Source organism: Cryptomeria japonica, chromosome 4 (assembly GCF_030272615.1).
Source record: "Cryptomeria japonica chromosome 4, Sugi_1.0, whole genome shotgun sequence".
Taxonomy (NCBI): Eukaryota; Viridiplantae; Streptophyta; class Pinopsida; order Cupressales; family Cupressaceae; genus Cryptomeria; species Cryptomeria japonica.
This window is the reverse complement of record NC_081408.1, coordinates 303,474,510-303,491,025: the sequence shown is the minus strand read 5'-3', so window position 1 is coordinate 303,491,025 and position 16,516 is coordinate 303,474,510. Positions and strand designations below refer to the sequence as shown.

The 16,516-nt window shown below is 34.4% G+C and overlaps 1 long non-coding RNA gene across 1 annotated transcript; it reads right to left on the bottom strand.

Annotated features, from left to right (window-relative positions):
* Positions 1-208: 208 nt before the first annotated feature.
* Positions 209-796, bottom strand: LOC131052140 (uncharacterized). Its single transcript, XR_009107290.1, has 3 exons — positions 725-796; positions 424-495; positions 209-281 (listed from the first exon to the last, which is right to left on the bottom strand). It is a non-coding gene; the product is annotated as an uncharacterized LOC131052140 (long non-coding RNA).
* Positions 797-16,516: the final 15,720 nt, after the last annotated feature.

Sequence of the window (16,516 nt, the reverse complement as noted above, 5' to 3'; positions counted from 1 at the left end):
CCTTTTTTTTTCGTGTGTAGCAAAGTGGACACAGACATCTTCTGACAAGTGATGCAGTAAAATAACTGAACTTCCACAAAAGGATTTCTACTTTAATACAAATTCTTAGTTATGTAGCACCCATATGCTTTAAATTCTTAACTATACAGCACCCATCAGATTTAAATTCTTAGTTATGTAACATCTATGATCTTTCAAGAATAACTTACAGCGTCCGTAGTTCAACCAATTCTCCAATGTATTCAGGAATTTGTCCAGAGATATTATTGTTTCTTAGAACTCTGCCAAGATTAATCAAGAGAATTGTAGTATAAGTGAAACAAGTAAATTAAAAAATCAAATTCAGAAACAAATTCACGTCAAGTATTTAAGCTTGAAGACCATTTTTCCCACACATAAAAAACACTTTATCTTCTTACTCACAATGTTGTGAGATTCTTCAGGTCTGCTAAGACTGGAAGTGATGTGCCGCCATTAGGTAGATCGCATATGGTTCTGTTTAATCAGAATGAAGACATGCCATTGAAGATAAAGATATTAAATACCCATGCACTAAAAATGAAAAAAATCTCAAAAATAGTAAATATTTATGAAAAGGCTACTAGCAAAATTAGGATGACAGACAAAGAACTGTTTGCACTTGTGATTCTTAGTTAGTCAAATCCAAAAAGTAATTTTTGCATTCAGAATTTAGTAGGTGAGATGAAACGGTGCTTATTCTTACAGGCTAGTCAATTTAGTCAAATTTGATAGTGTTGAAGGAATTGGCCCTTCAAAAGAAGTTCCTTCCAGTTTCCTGCATTTAGATAAACATTATACACATGGAAAAAGGAAAAAGAAACATGTGTTTATACAATTGAAATAAAATACAAGCAATAGTTCAAGAATCATTAATCTCGCAAATCCTCAAGTTGGGTCCAGTTTCCAATAAGATCTGGAAGTTTTCCAGTGAAGTTGTTGCTAGATGCCCAACTGCACAAAAAAAAATTGTTTCTGCAGACATGAGTGATGTTGTAACCAGATTTGACAACTTCAGAACTTGAATACAGCAGAAAATGCAGGGTATATCAAGTTAAGCTACTTACAATGTTCTCAGCTTCTTTAAATTGGAAAATGTTGTAGGTATTGTTCCACTGATTTGATTGCTTCGCACATAGCTGCCATGAAAAGGTTACTTACTATTTTATCATCTATATGGCACTGCACCAATATTGATTCTTAACTGATGATTTTTTTTTTGAAATAGTTACCAAGGATACAATCATCAACAATCCACATTACTTTAGATGGCATCTGATACAACCATATATCTGCTAAGACTGTGCTACCAACCATTAGAAACAAGACCACAATGTCCATAGGATTAATTGCAATGTCCCGCTTCAAAATTATACACAGATCTGAATATTAAGAAATATTAAATTTATTAAGGCAGTTTGGAAGGGAACGTGGCTGTGAGCAGCCACTATAGGACAAGAAAGATTCACTTGTTAACCACTACTGATTTCTGTAGCTGCCAAAGGGAATCATAAGTGCGGAATAAGACAAAAACAAATCAACTATAAAGGCAAACGCAAAATTCTAATTGCAGCATTTATCCTTGCGTAAGAAAACAAAAGGAAATTGCAAGGTAAAAAGGAATTGCAGAAAATTAAAAGCAGCTTATTCCAATAAGAGAATTAATTAATATTATTAAATGAAATAATAATTAAAGATCAAAGAGCATGTGAAGTGTTGTGGCTGTTCGAGAAGAAAGGTATTTAAAAGAGAGACCAAGCAAGAAGAAGGAGCGTCATTGAGAAACATTTTATTATTTGATTTCTACTCATTTAGGTGAATGGAAGTACAGTTCAACTAATTTGATGACAAAACCCCTCAAGGTCTGCATTGGAGGATGAAAACCCACAGTTCCTTGAGAGTGATTTCACACGGAGATTACGATTGTGCAAATTCAATTAATTATCAAAAATATCAATTGGAATAAGTACTGTTTCCTGCAATATATCATTCTATATCTATAGAAATTTAAAAATTGAACTTGATTAGATATTACTAAATATTCCCTTCAAGATATTTTAAAAAATAAAAATTAAATATGATATTACAATGGTATCAAAGCAGGATCTTACCAGCCTGTGAGAAATTCTTCCTATGCATGTCGAGTGACAAAACCAGCAATATCAGCTAAGGTAACTTAGAAAAATTCAATATCGATTGCCCAAGTACAAAGAAATAGAAACTCGTTTGGAACTTGAGGCAAAAGAAGTAAATATGGAAATAGAGAAGAAAACTTCGAAAGATCTTAAAGATAAGTATGAAAGAATGTTGATCTTATGATGGATATGATAAGGCGGTTGTTACATAATGCATGGCAACAAAAAAACACAAAATAATTCCAACAAGCAAAATAGTAAAGAATATTCTTTTGAAGCCAATAATAGCAATATTAACAAGCAGAGAAGCGACGCATAGAGAACCATGGGTGGGTCTGCGCGTAGACATCTTTGTCCCACATTCATTCAAAGGAAAGAAGTTCTTGTGAGGGATGATGAGACTAAAAATATGTTGTTTAATTTCATTTCTAAAAACATATTCTTGTTCCTAAGAAACTTGGCGTATTAAATCATCTTGATAATTTCCCTTTTCTTATATAAAAAGGTTAAATAGATCACGTTTGAAGAAATTATGCTCTTTGTATGAAATGTTATATGGATGATGAATGCTCCTTCTTTTTCTGCATAAGTGCACTTGTTTTATGATTAATCATTGCAGGAATCCTCACTTCTCCAAAGCTAGAAGAAACTATTGACAGCTCCGGAGTTGATCCATTAACGCCAAGCCATGTTCAGGCTCGCCCAAATACCCTCCTCCTGCAAAATAGGCTTCAGCGGCTAACTGCTGTGTATTGCCTTAGTGCAAGCCTGATTAAGCGTCTCCATAACTGGGCCAACTTCCAGTTTGTCCAGCAACAATCGTTGTTTGATCATCGAAAATTGCCTTGATGCAAGGAACGTTCAGTTCCACCTTTCAATTTGAGCCAGTTGTGCTTCGCGGATCACTCCAGTTTGATCTTCCTGAAAGATTTGATGCACCTTGATTATCTCAATTATTAGTTGAAAACCGCTTTTTATTTTTATTCTTTTTTTAAACTTTAGTTGAAAACCGTTGATGTAACTGACTGATTCTCTTCCAATCTTTTTTCCTTAAATTCTGTTTTAAGGATAAAGGCTGAAGATATATATATTCAGGCTGCCATCTTAAATTCTTAATAGTTAGGCTGGGGTTCCTTAGGGGGTATCCTAAAAAATATAATTGAATTGTCAAAATTTTAAAGTTGGTGGTCTCATGAATTTTAGTAGTGTATTCATCTTAAATTCTTAATAGTTAGGCTGGGGTCCCTTGGAGAGCATCCTAAAAAATATAACTGAATTGTCAAAATTTTAAAATTGGTGGTCCCATGAATTTTAGTAGTGTATTCAGCTTAAAAATTAGCTTTTATTTGCCCCTTTTGAGCGCCCATTTGATGCTAATAAGAAGGAAAGTTCATTGTTAATACCATTAGCACTCCAGGTCGCTCCAGAAGAGAATAGTGCCCACTCGTTTGGATGGAGGTGATCCAAAGTTAGCTTTCTTTTTAGTCTTGTTATTTCAATCTGTTACATTTCGTTATGTTTGTGGTCCGTTAGATGTAATCGTTAATGTTTATTTCCTGTAACCTTCATTGTATTATTGTGTGTTGTCCTGTGTTCAAGTCTGCAGATAGCTTCTCATTTACCAAAAAACTAAGAAGACCTGAGTTCAATATGATTGTTTTATGCTTTTCAGTAATTAATTTCTTGAATTCATGAATGGTAGAAGTGTATTGTTAGTTAAATATTTCATTTCTGCAAAGTGTGCTATCTTTATTTCTGTGATTGTGTGAGGTATATGTTGATAAGTGATGCTGCTCTAGCATGCAGCTCCATGCAACTCCAGTTTGGACATGAAGCTATCCATTCATCACCATGCATAAGCTATTTTTAGTTAATAGTTTTATTTGTTTATTCATGCAAATAAAGCATGTACTCCAGCATGCATGAATCCTTAGGACTATTTTTAGTTTTCTTTTTTGCATGAGTTTGTTTTTAGTAAATAAAGCATGTTGTGCATGCACTTATTGTATTCTTAATTTAGGGAGTAGTTTGCTTTTTTTAGTTTGAGAGCCTTAGTAGCTTTCCATGCAAAGCTAGGAATATATTTAGAACTGCAGTTATTATTTATTCTTCTAGACTGCAAATTCTTTATATATACAGCCTCTATGTAATTTTTTAATTAAGCTTCAATAAAGATATTGGTGTTTTCTTCTTTTCGTTGTTATTGTTTGCTAATCAGTTGGTTCAGAGAGGATAGGTCAGGTTCAAAATTCTACAAGTGGTATCAAAGCCGGTAAAATTGTTTTGGGTTAAAGTTTTATTGTTGGAATTTCGCCAAAGTTAATCATGTCGAATTCTAACCATATCCCGTTCCAGAATTTGATGGGAATGATTATGATTATTGGTGCATTAAGATGCTGACCTTTTTGATTGGAAAAGATTTGTGGGAGATTATTGAATCAGGTTATGAAGAGCCAACTGATTGGAATGCCCTTACAGCCAATGAAAGAACAACAAGAAAGGAAGCAAGGAAAAAGAATGCTCAAGCTTTGTTTCACATTCAGATAGCTCTTGATAAGAGCTTATTTCAAAGAATATCAGGAGCAACAACTGCCAAAGATGCCTGGAAGACTCTACAAGAAGCTTACCAGGGTAGTGATCAAGTTAAAGTGGTCAAGCTTCAGACATTGAAGCGAGAGTTCGAGAATTTGAAGATGCAAGAAGCTGAAAGTATAAGTGATTATTGTGTCAGAGTCAAAGATGTGGTCAATAAAATGGCTACACTTGGAGAAATTGTAAGCAATGAAGTTTTGATAAAAAAGGTGTTGAGATCTTTGACACCCAGATGGAATCATGTAGCAATAATCATAGAAGAAAGCAAAGATTTGACAAAACTACAGTTTGATCAACTGGTTGGATCCCTGATGTCTCATGAAGAAAGATTGAAAGATTCTTTTGAAGGTGTAGAGAAAGCATTTTCCTCTAAATTGCTAATCACAAAAAATGAAGATGCAAGCAGCAGTAGTGCCAAAATCAATCAAGGCCAAGGTAAAGGGCAAAGCCAAAATTCTTCAAGAGGTAGAGGAAGAGGTGGCTCAAGAGGAAGTGGTGGTTTCAGAGGAAGAGGTAGAGGCAGATTTGATAAGAGAAATGTTCAATGTTACCATTGTAATAGGTATGGCCACTTTGAAAGAGAATGCAGATTGAAAGAAGGTGAAAGTGCTAACTATGCTCAAGAAAGTAGTGACAATCCTCCTGATCACTTATTTTTATCTTATGCCAAGGGTGAAAATACTAGTAAAGATGTTTGGTACCTAGATTCTGGATGCTCTAACCATATGACAAGGAATGAGAAGTTGTTCTCAACAAAGGATGGAAGTTTCAAATCCAAGATCCAGCTTGGTGATGATAAATCATTGGAGGTTGCTGCCAAAGGAGCTATGGAGATCCAAACAAAAGAAGGTATAAAGAGTATTCATGATATTTATTATACTCCACAATTGAAGCACAATTTGTTAAGTACAGCTATGTGAAAAAAATTATAAAGTAGTCTTTGAGAATAAGACTTGTACTATCTATGATAAGAATAAGGATAATAGGGTGATCACTGTTGTTCCTATGACAAGAAATAGGATGTTCCCCTTGAGGTTTGGTGAACATAACAATAGTTTGGCAAATATGGCTTATGAGGATTCAAGTTGGTTATGGCATCTCAGGTATGGGCATTTAAATTTTCATAGTTTGAAGTTTCTAACCTCACATGCATTAGTTTCTGGTTTGCCCAAGGTTGAGGAACACAAGGAGGTTTGTGAAGGTTGTGCTAAAGGAAAGCATGCAAGAGAAAAGTTTCCAAAGGGCAATGCATGGAGGGCTCATCACCCACTTTAGCTTGTTCATTCAGATATATGTGGTCCTATGCAAACTAAGAGTTTGGGTAAGTCATCATATTTCATCACTTTTATTGATGATTACTCACGAAATTGTTGGGTATATTTTTTGAAGGCCAAAGATGAAGCCTTGGATACATTCAAGAAGTTTAAAGCCCTTGTGGAAAATGAGAAAGGGTGCAAGATCAAATGTTTAAGGACTGATCGTGGAGGAGAATTTTGCTCAAAGGCTTTCCAAAATTATTGTGATTTTAATGGCATCAAGAGGCAACTTACTACTGCATACACACCTCAACAGAATGGAGTAGCTGAAAGGAAGAATCGTACTGTGGTTGAAATGGCAAGGTGCATGTTACAAACCAAGGGATTGAGCAATTCTTATTGGGGAGATGGAGTTGCTACAGCGGTGTACATCCTCAACCGTAGCCCCACCAGTACACTAGAAAAGATGACTCCTTATGAAGCTTGGTATGGTAAAAGGCCTAATGTTAATCATTTCAAAGTTTTTGGTTGTTTGGCTTATGTGCATGTACCGGATCAGAATAGACAGAAGTTAGATGCAAAGAGTGAGTCATGTATTTTTATTGGGTATAGTGAGAAAAGCAAGGCTTATAGATTGTATAATCCCCTCACTAACAAGCTTATTGTCTCAAGAGATGTGATTTTTGATAAAGGGGGAGTTTATGGTCATAAAAAAGGCCATGTTGAGAAGCCAAAATCTATTTTGAATGATGATATAATTGCTGATATTGATCATGAGCAGCCAACTAATGTTTCTATATCCAGTGGTTTAACTCCACCAAGCAACCCTTCATCAAGTTCTTTAGTACCAAGTTCAAGTCCAGCTTCTTCTCCAAGTTCTACAAGGAAAGTAAGGAGATTGAGTGATATCTAACAGAGGAGTGGAAATCAAGTACATGAAGAAAACCTAGTAGGTGAAACAGTGAATTTTGCTTTATTAGCCAAGGCTGATTTTGAACCATCATGTTTTGAAGATGCATGTACTAATGAGGTTTGGGTGAAAGCCATGGAAGAAGAGATGGATTCCATTCACAAGAATGATACTTGGGAGTTAACAGAACTTCCAAATGACAAAAAAAGGATTGGCACCAAATGGGTCTACAAGACCAAATTTAACAGTGATGGGAGTGTTGAAAGACACAAAGCGAGATTAGTTGCTAAAGGCTTCACACAAAAGTATGGAATTGATTATGAAGAGACATTTGCACTAGTAGCAAGACAAGAGACCATAAGAATGCTGATTTCATTAGCAGCTCAAAAGAAGTGGAGCATACATCATATGGATGTGAAAAGTGCCTTCTTGAATGGGTATTTAGAAGAGGAAGTATATGTGGAGCAGCCACAAGGTTTTGAAGTGGAAGGAAAAGATAATTATGTCTACAAGTTGAAGAAGGCTTTGTATGGCCTCAAGCAAGCACCAAGAGCATGGTATGCTAGGATTGATGGATACTTTAAGGAGAATGGCTTCCAGAGAAGTAAGAGTGATCCTACCCTATACTACAAACAAGAAGGTACTGATATTCTCATCATAAGTTTGTATGTTGATGATCTTTTATATATGGGTAGTAGTTCTAAGATGAAAGATGAATTCAAAGCTGCTATGATGAAAGAATTTGAGATGAAAGATCTTGGTCTAATGAAATATTTTCTAGGAATGGAGGTTTATCAAAGTAAGGATGAGATTTTCATTTTTCAAACAAAGTATGCACAGGATATGCTGAAGAAATTTAATATAACTGATTGTAACCCTGCCTCCACTCCAAGTGCTCATGGAGATTTGTTATGTAGAGATGATGGTGCTGATTTAGTTGATGAGACAACTTACAGAAGTATTGTGGGGAGCTTGATGTTTCTAACCCACACGAGGCCAGATATTGCCTATTCAATTTCACTTGTTTCAAGGTATATGACAAATCCATTTGAAATACATATGAAGGTAGCCAAGAGGATTTTGAGGAATGTGATAGGGAATTTAAGTTTTGGTATTCATTACTACTCTTCTGAAAAGTTCAATCTTGTAGGCTTTAGTGATTCAGATTGGGGAGGTAGTATAGATGACCGTAAATCTACATCTGGAAATTGTTTTTCTTTTGGTTCTGGTTTAATTACCTGGAGCTCAAAAAAGAAAAGTATTGTTGCCCTCTCATCTACAGAAGCGGAGTATGTTGCAATTACCTCAGCAGGTACACAAGCTCTTTGGCTCAGAAAAGTTTTGGAAGAAATTGGAGAAAAACAAATTCAGCCTACAGTAATTTATTGTGACAATGTGAGTGCCATCAAGTTAGCTAAGAATCTGGTTCATCATAGTAGAACAAAGCATTTTGATTTGAAATATCACTTCATACGAGATTTGGTGCAAAAGAAGGATGTCGAATTGAAGCACATCAACACCCAGGATAAACTAGCAGATATATTCACCAAAGCGGTTGTGAAAGCTCAGTTTATAGCACTACGAGATAAGATTGTCAGCCCTCTCAACATCAAGGGGGAGTATGTTGATAAGTGATGCTGCTCTAGCATGCAGCTCCATGCAACTCCAGTTTGGACATGAAGCTATCCATTCATCACCATGCATAAGCTATTTTTAGTTAATAGTTTTATTTGTTTATTCATGCAAATAAAGCATGTACTCTAGCATGCATGAATCCTTAGGACTATTTTTAGTTTTGTTTTTTGCATGAGTTTGTTTTTAGTAAATAAAGCATGTTGTGCATGCACTTATTGTATTCTTAATTTAGGGAGTAGTTTTCTTTTTTTAGTTTGAGAGCCTTAGTAGCTTTCCATGCAAAGCTAGGAATATATTTAGAACTGCAGTTATTATTTATTCTTCTAGACTGCAAATTCTTTATATATACAGCCTCTATGTAATTTTTTAATTAAGCTTCAATAAAGATATTGTTGTTTTCTTCTTTTTGTTGTTATTGTTTTCTAATCAGTTGGTTCAGAGAGGATAGGTCAGGTTCAAAATTCTACAGTATATTTAGATGTTTAATTCCTATAGTGTGAAATAGATTAGTTTGAAATTTGGTGAGTGTGAATATGTTAATTTGAATTCTTGCAAGTGTGAGTTACATTTGATTGTGCAAAGTGTGGTGGAATAGGATTTTTAATTCTTTGCGGCCATAGATTTTTAGGAATCAAAACAAAGTTTGCAATTGCTGAAAACCACTAAAATCATTGAAACGCCAAAAGAACTCCCAAACATAACTCACCTTGCCTTACCACAAATAGCTTTAGACACCATCCGGATTGACAAATTAAGTGAATGGGATTGTGACAACTAAAAAGGGACCAATCAAGGGAAACATAAAGCCCAACATTAAACGATATTCACACCATTTATGCAAAATATAGAGATCTGCCTCCAGAAATTTAAGAAGTAATGACTCATAATTATGAAAAGAAACAATAATGTACTGAGAATTGAACCACAATATCATCCAAGGCAATATGACCATCAACAATTTTTAGGGAAGCTAACAGTGTCTACATTTGATGGTTCAAATATATGTACTGCTTGTGCATGGGTACAAAAGTTAGACACATATCTACGGTTGAACCTATGAAGGGGGATGATGCTATCAAATAAATTACCTTACATTTAGAAGGCATAGTGCACGAATGGTGATAGCATGGGTTGGTTATCCAAGGTCATAGGGTCATAGTTTGATTGATACGTATGATGAATTTTGCAAATGGTTTGATAGAAAGGATCTTGAAGTTCATTTTAGAGAGTTGGCCCGATTAAAGAAGAAAAATGAATGGAGAAATATTTGGAGGAATTCTAAAAATTATTAATAATGGTTCTTGATGTTACTAAAAGAAGATTAATTTTCCTTTTTATTGAAAGGTTCATTGAACCTCTTAGGGTTTTGATTAAGGCATTTGATCCATTGACCTTTCACAAGGTTATTAAAAAGCTTTGAATTTAGAAACTTCAATGGACAAGAATAAGTTCTATTAGCAAACCACTCTTATAAGGTAGAAAAAGAAACCTTTTCAAAAAGGATTTCCTCAACAGAAAAACATTACCACAAAAGAGCATTTTGATGAAGTGACCAAAAATGAGCTCCATTGCAACAAATTATGTTTTTCTCATAGGAAAATAATGGGAGCTTTGAAATTGATGCTTGGGAAAAGGTCAAATACATTACACAAAAGTAATTCTTGATAAAGATTCAAAGGAGGAAGAACCGAAGCTAGAAATTGAAGAATGTGAACTTGAATCGAAGATAAATGAGGAAAGTAAACATCTAGAGGGTACACTTGCAAAATTGTTGGGTGCTTATAAATATCACCCTTTCATAGTATAAAGAGTTATGCAAGGACACAAAGTTACAATTCTAATTGATAGTGGGGCAAAGCATAACTTCATTGACAAAGGGTTGGTTGCCAGAAGAGGGTTGCAAACACAACATTTCAATGGATTCAATGTCAATGAAGTTAATGGTTTTACCATTCCATGTACCAGGATAATTAAGCAATTGGAGATTGCTCTTGGCATATACAAGATGTGAGATAACTTCTATGTGGTGAGCATAGGAGAAACCTATGTAGTTTTAGGAGTGCAATGGCTACACTCATTGAAAAGTTTACTCAAAGTTATCAAATGATGGAGCTAACATTCAAATCAAAAGACAAAGTAGTGCTTCAAGGATTGACCAACGAAGCTCCTACAATTGCATCAACAAAGAGAATGGAGAAATGTTTTAGGAGATAATAATTGGTGTGGGCAGAAAAATGTTTAGTAACGTCTACAACTATTGCAAGTAAGAGAGCTTATCATGTGGACATACAAACAATCTTGGACAAACATAGCATTATCTTCAATGACATTTCTTTAAGGTTGCTACCTAATAGAGAATCCCAACTTATAATTGAATTAGAAACAAGATCAAAAACAATGATTACTACTCCTTATAGACATTCAAGAAAATTTAAGGAGGAAAGTAAAAAAACAATTAAGGAACTTCTAGAGATGGGTCCTAGTAAAAAAGAAAGATGAAACTATGTCAATGTGTTTAGTTTTCAAAGCTTTAAATAATAATATATAAAATATAGGTATCCAATTCCTAAAATTGATCAGTAATCAATGAATTGTACGGAACAATGTATTTCTCAAAATTTACTTGAGATCCAAGTATTAATAAATATGAGTAGGTAAAAGAACATGAATAAAACTACTTTTTGATGTTATTTTGGACATTTTGAGTTTTTAGTTATGCCCTTTGTTTTAACTAATGCTTTTGCTACCTTCCAATCATGTATGAACCATTTGTTCAAAATCAATCAAGTTTGTCTTAATATTCTTTGATGATATTTTAATCTATACTAAAACATGGAAGGAACATTTATGACATCTAGAAGAAGTTTTAGGAATGTTTAAGGAATGGTCCCTTTTTACTAAAGAATCCAAATGTGAGATTGGATTGACAGAGATTCTATATCTCGGACATATTATTAATTATAAAGGAATGGGGCAACAACCTATCCTAGAAGTAGAATAAAATATTCAAAATTATTAAAGTTATTAAAGCAATTTTTAAGGGGATGGAGTTGTGAACAGTCACTACAAGGGAAAATAAGATTATTTTTAACCACTACTTATTTCTATAGCTACTAAAGGGGATTAGAAGTGTTGAAGAAGACAAAATCATATTAATTATAAAGACAAAAACAAAAACTTAACTGCAACCTTTATCCTAGTTGTAATATCCCCAAATAGGGATAACAGAAAAATGACAATACCTCCTAAACTAGGGGATAGAAAATTATAAATCTTTATTTGCATATAAGAATTTATTCAAAAAACATAGATTTATAATCAAACTTTTAGTATTAAAAAAATTATAAAAAAGGACTCTAATTCTACCTGAAATTTAAAAAATGATTTACATTTATTTTCTTTAATATTTTTTAGATGAAGATGCTAAAAATATGCAGATTTAGATACAAATACCTCAAAATATGCCTTCAAAGCCTTGTTGTTCTCATAAATAACTTCAAACCCTAGCTATCCTTGCCAAACTCCTAGAAAACTAGTGTTACGTCTCATCCACTTGTCCTTTATGTTGCTATCCTCAATGATACCCAAAAATATGAAAACATTTTATTGTATTAATCCAAATCTGAACTTGTAACTTTGAATTTCACCTCCAAATTGGCCTTCAAACTTGATAAAGAATTGGAACTCTGAAAAATATGTACTAGGGCATCCAAACCATTTAATCCCTTCCATCTAAGCACACCCTTCTAACTAGGGGGAGCCCATATGTCTCTTTGCAACTAGAGATACTCAAGGGTTTTAGGTCTCAAGCCAAAGATTGCAACAAAAAAATATTAAATATTAATAACAAAATGAGCCCTAAAAAACCCTTGAATGTTATATAATAACTCTCAAAGAGAGGATTTAACCTGAGCCCTTGATCCACTATAATCTCAATCTAATGCTCCAAATTAAAACCCTAAAAATGAGCCAATAGGCTCCTTGAAAACCCGCCCCTTTGGCCTTTTTATCACATGTTTAGCAAAATCACTTAAAGTACATGTACAAGGGTACAACTTAAGTCTTTAGTCTAGAAGTCACTTAATTTGCATAAAAAGATGTGCCCACAGCTTAAGAATAATATAGTATACAAGCCAAAGACTCTACACTTACCCAATAATGCTTTGTGTCTTTGTCCTCTTGGGTAATCCAAGGAAAGGATAGCCAATGCATTGTTAATCCACAATACTTGATTTGGGGATATTAGAGTCCTCCCCACCCATAGAATTATTGTACTCAAGCATTTGTAGACTAGGATGCTTATGAATCTCTTCTCCTTCCCATGTCATATCCTCTAAAGGCAACTTTTTCCACTTGATGAGATATTTAGAAATGACTTTATTCCTCAATTTTTTTTTGTCTTAGTTGCAAAATTATTTCTGATATGAGTATCAATTTACCCTCTTTATCCATAGGGGGCAATTCTATAGAAGGAATCACTTGCTATCCAAGACTCATTTTGAGGCATGATACATGGATTGTGGATCTTGATTGTAGAAGGTAACTCTAACTAATTTGCTACTTCATTAATCCTTTTGATTACCTTGAAAGTCCCATAAATCTTTGGTTTTAGGTTTTCTAATCCACTCACTTTCAATGAGGATTGTCCATAAGGAAAAAAAGGCAAAAATACCATGTCTCCAACCTCAAAAGATCTCTAAACTCGATGGAAATCAACATATTTTTGTTGGTATTCTTATGCAATCTGAATATTATACTTAAGTGCTTTAAGGATATCTTGATTCTCTTTGGCCCACTCAAGAGCTTTTTGAGCTCTAGAATTTAAAAAACCAAATCCACAAATGTAGAAGCTTTGTAACCATACAAAGCTTTGAAAGGATTCATACCTATGTTCATATGATAAGTGGTGTTGTAACCTCCAAATGGTACCCATCATTTTTATTGTCCCAAAGCATAGTTCCTCGAGTATCCTTCAAGTTATTTATTTATAATCTCTATTTGACCATATGTTTAAGGATGATAAATAGTGATATGATTGAGTTTTATTCCTGTAAGCTTCATCAACCCTTTCCAAAAGGTGTTGATGTCATATGTGATCTCTATCACTTACAATTCTCTTTGGCACACCATGAAGTCTGGACAATTGTTTAAAAAATAAACCAGCAACTTTTCCTTCTTTAAACTTGAAAGGCATTGAGATAAAATGAGCATATTTAGTGAGTCTATTTACCACAACAAACATATAGTCCCTACCATCGACCTTAGGTAGTTTAGTAATGAAATCCATTAATATTTGTTTCAAATTTTGATTGGGAATAGGAAGTGGATCTAACAACCTTGCTAGAAAAGAAGCTCCAACTTTATTCCTTTAGCATTGTATGCATTCCATCACATGTTTGAGAGCATCGTCTTTCATACCTTTCCATAAAAATCTTCCACAGATATACCTATATATCTTCAAATAACCCAAATGACCAGCAAGTTGAATGTTATGGATATCAATAAGAATCTTATGTTTTAGCTTACTTTTTGGTACTAAATAGATTTTATCCTTATAATAGATGATGTCATTCAACACTTTGTACTTTTCATCATTAATTTTATCATCTAGAATATCACAAGCATGTTGATTTTTTGAATACTCTACTAGTAGGTGATCCTTCCAAGAGGCTGAAATTTCTAAAAGTGAACAAATGAAGGGTTTCTATATAATCCATCAGCAATAACAATATTTTTTCCTTTAACAAATTCAATGGCAAAGTCATACCCTTGAATCTTACTCACCCAACTTTGTTGTTTCTCATTTAATCCCCTTTGATCCATGAAATACTTGAGGCTATTATGATCAGTCCAAACTATAAACTTGTTGCCCACAAGATATTGATGAAACTTTTCAAGTGCATGTGCATGATTGCCAACATTTCCTTGTCACATGTAGAGAACTTCTTTTCAAACTCATTCAATTTTTGGCTCTCATAAGAAATTAGATGCTTGTTTTACATCAAAACAACCCCAGTACTAATATTGGATGCATCACACTCAAGCACAAAGGACTTAGAGAAATTCAGTAAAGCCAAAACAAGACAAGTACCCATTACCTTCTACAATTGATCCATGATCCTTTGAGTCTCATCCATCCAAACAAAGACATCCTTCTTGTTCAAACATATCAAAGGATGATTAATGAAGAAAACCCCTTCAAAAATCATTTGTAGTATGTGCATAGACCAATGAAGCCCCTCAAATGGGACATGTTCTTTGGTGGTGGCTAATTAAATATAGCTTGAATCTTCTCCCTATGTGCCTTCACTCCACCTTCCCCAATGACATATGCCAAATATAATAGTTTGGTCATACTGAACTCACACTTAAAGGCTTTTAAAGGGAGTTAGCCGCTAAGATACTTAACACCTCATTAAGGTGCCGAATACGCCCCTCCCATGTCATGTTGTAAATTAAGATGTCATCATAGAAATACAACACAAATTTTCACTACTTGTTGAAAACATGGTTCATACAAGACAAAAAAGTCCTTGGGGCATTTGATAAGCCAAAGTGCATCACCAAATACTTGAAATGTCCAAAGTGACACCTAAAAGCTATTTTGTGCACATCCTATTCCCAGACCCAAATCTGATGGTATCATGAATGAAGATCTATTTTGGAGAAATAGATCGCTTGATGTAGCTCATCCATCAACTCATCAAAATGCAAAATAGGATACTTGTTCTTGATGGTCTTCTTATTTAGTGAATGATAATCAATGTGCATCCTCATAGTACTAGCCTTCTTCACCGTGACAACAAAAGAAGCAAAGGGACTTGAACTAGGCCGTATATAAATTTTGCATCTAGCAACTCTTGAATAATCTTCTCAATCTCATCCTTGAATTATTTAGGATGATGGGAGGGATCTGTAACAATTGGCTTGTTATCCACAAGCTCAATAGCATGCTCAAAACCACAATATAGAGGGAGACCATTCGGTAGATTTAAAAACACCACACCACGCTTGTCCAACAAACCCTATTTGTCAACATGATATCCATTTTGTCTTGTATCGGTAGACTTATCTAAAATGAAGCACTACACTATCCACTCATCCTCTGAATGTTGAAAACACCTATCCATCCTCTTAGATAAAATGAGTGTATGAGCATCAGAAGATAAGCCCCATAATACCACATTCCAACCATCTACTATGCAACTCAACTACATAGTTTTAAAGTGTGAGATATGAACTTATAGTATGCAACCCAACAAAACATTGGTCTCATCTATGTCAATCACATAAAGTCATCAATAAGGTAATAATTACCCAAATTCGCACTCAATTCTGGAACATGATTAACACAACACAACATGCCATTCATTGTTTGCACATAGAAACCATGTCACCTTAACTTGCAAACCCTTCTTCTTCACATAGGACACATCAATGAAGTTGTGGGTAGCGCCAAGTTATCAATCAACACAACTCACTATCCCTACATAATTCCATTTACTTGGAAGGTGTTATAATGAGAAGTCATAGTATCGCACCCTCCATCTATGCCAAATCATTTTAATACTCATTTATGCATGTCTCCCCATCCATTTTCTCATGTTGGTGATCAAGAACCTATGTCTCCTCTAACTCGTCATCACTAGGTTCTTTGAAGACCTTTATCAAATGGGCCTTGCCCCCACTTTTACACTTATGTCTAGGTGTTCAAGGTTGGCGATAGTCAAACAAAAGCCTCTTTCATCTCAACTCATCCCTCAAATCATAAGATGCACCATTAGCTGACCTAAACATCTCACCTATTAGTCTAGTATATTATGGTTTATTGTCCTTCCTCTATAGTAAACTCTATGATAAGGGTCTCTACAAAAACTTGCTAGAAAACCAAGCCTATGGTGTACATAGCTCCATATTCCTTGCACACTTAATAGAATCCTCCAAGAATTGTAGATCAAAATCTTTGAGCC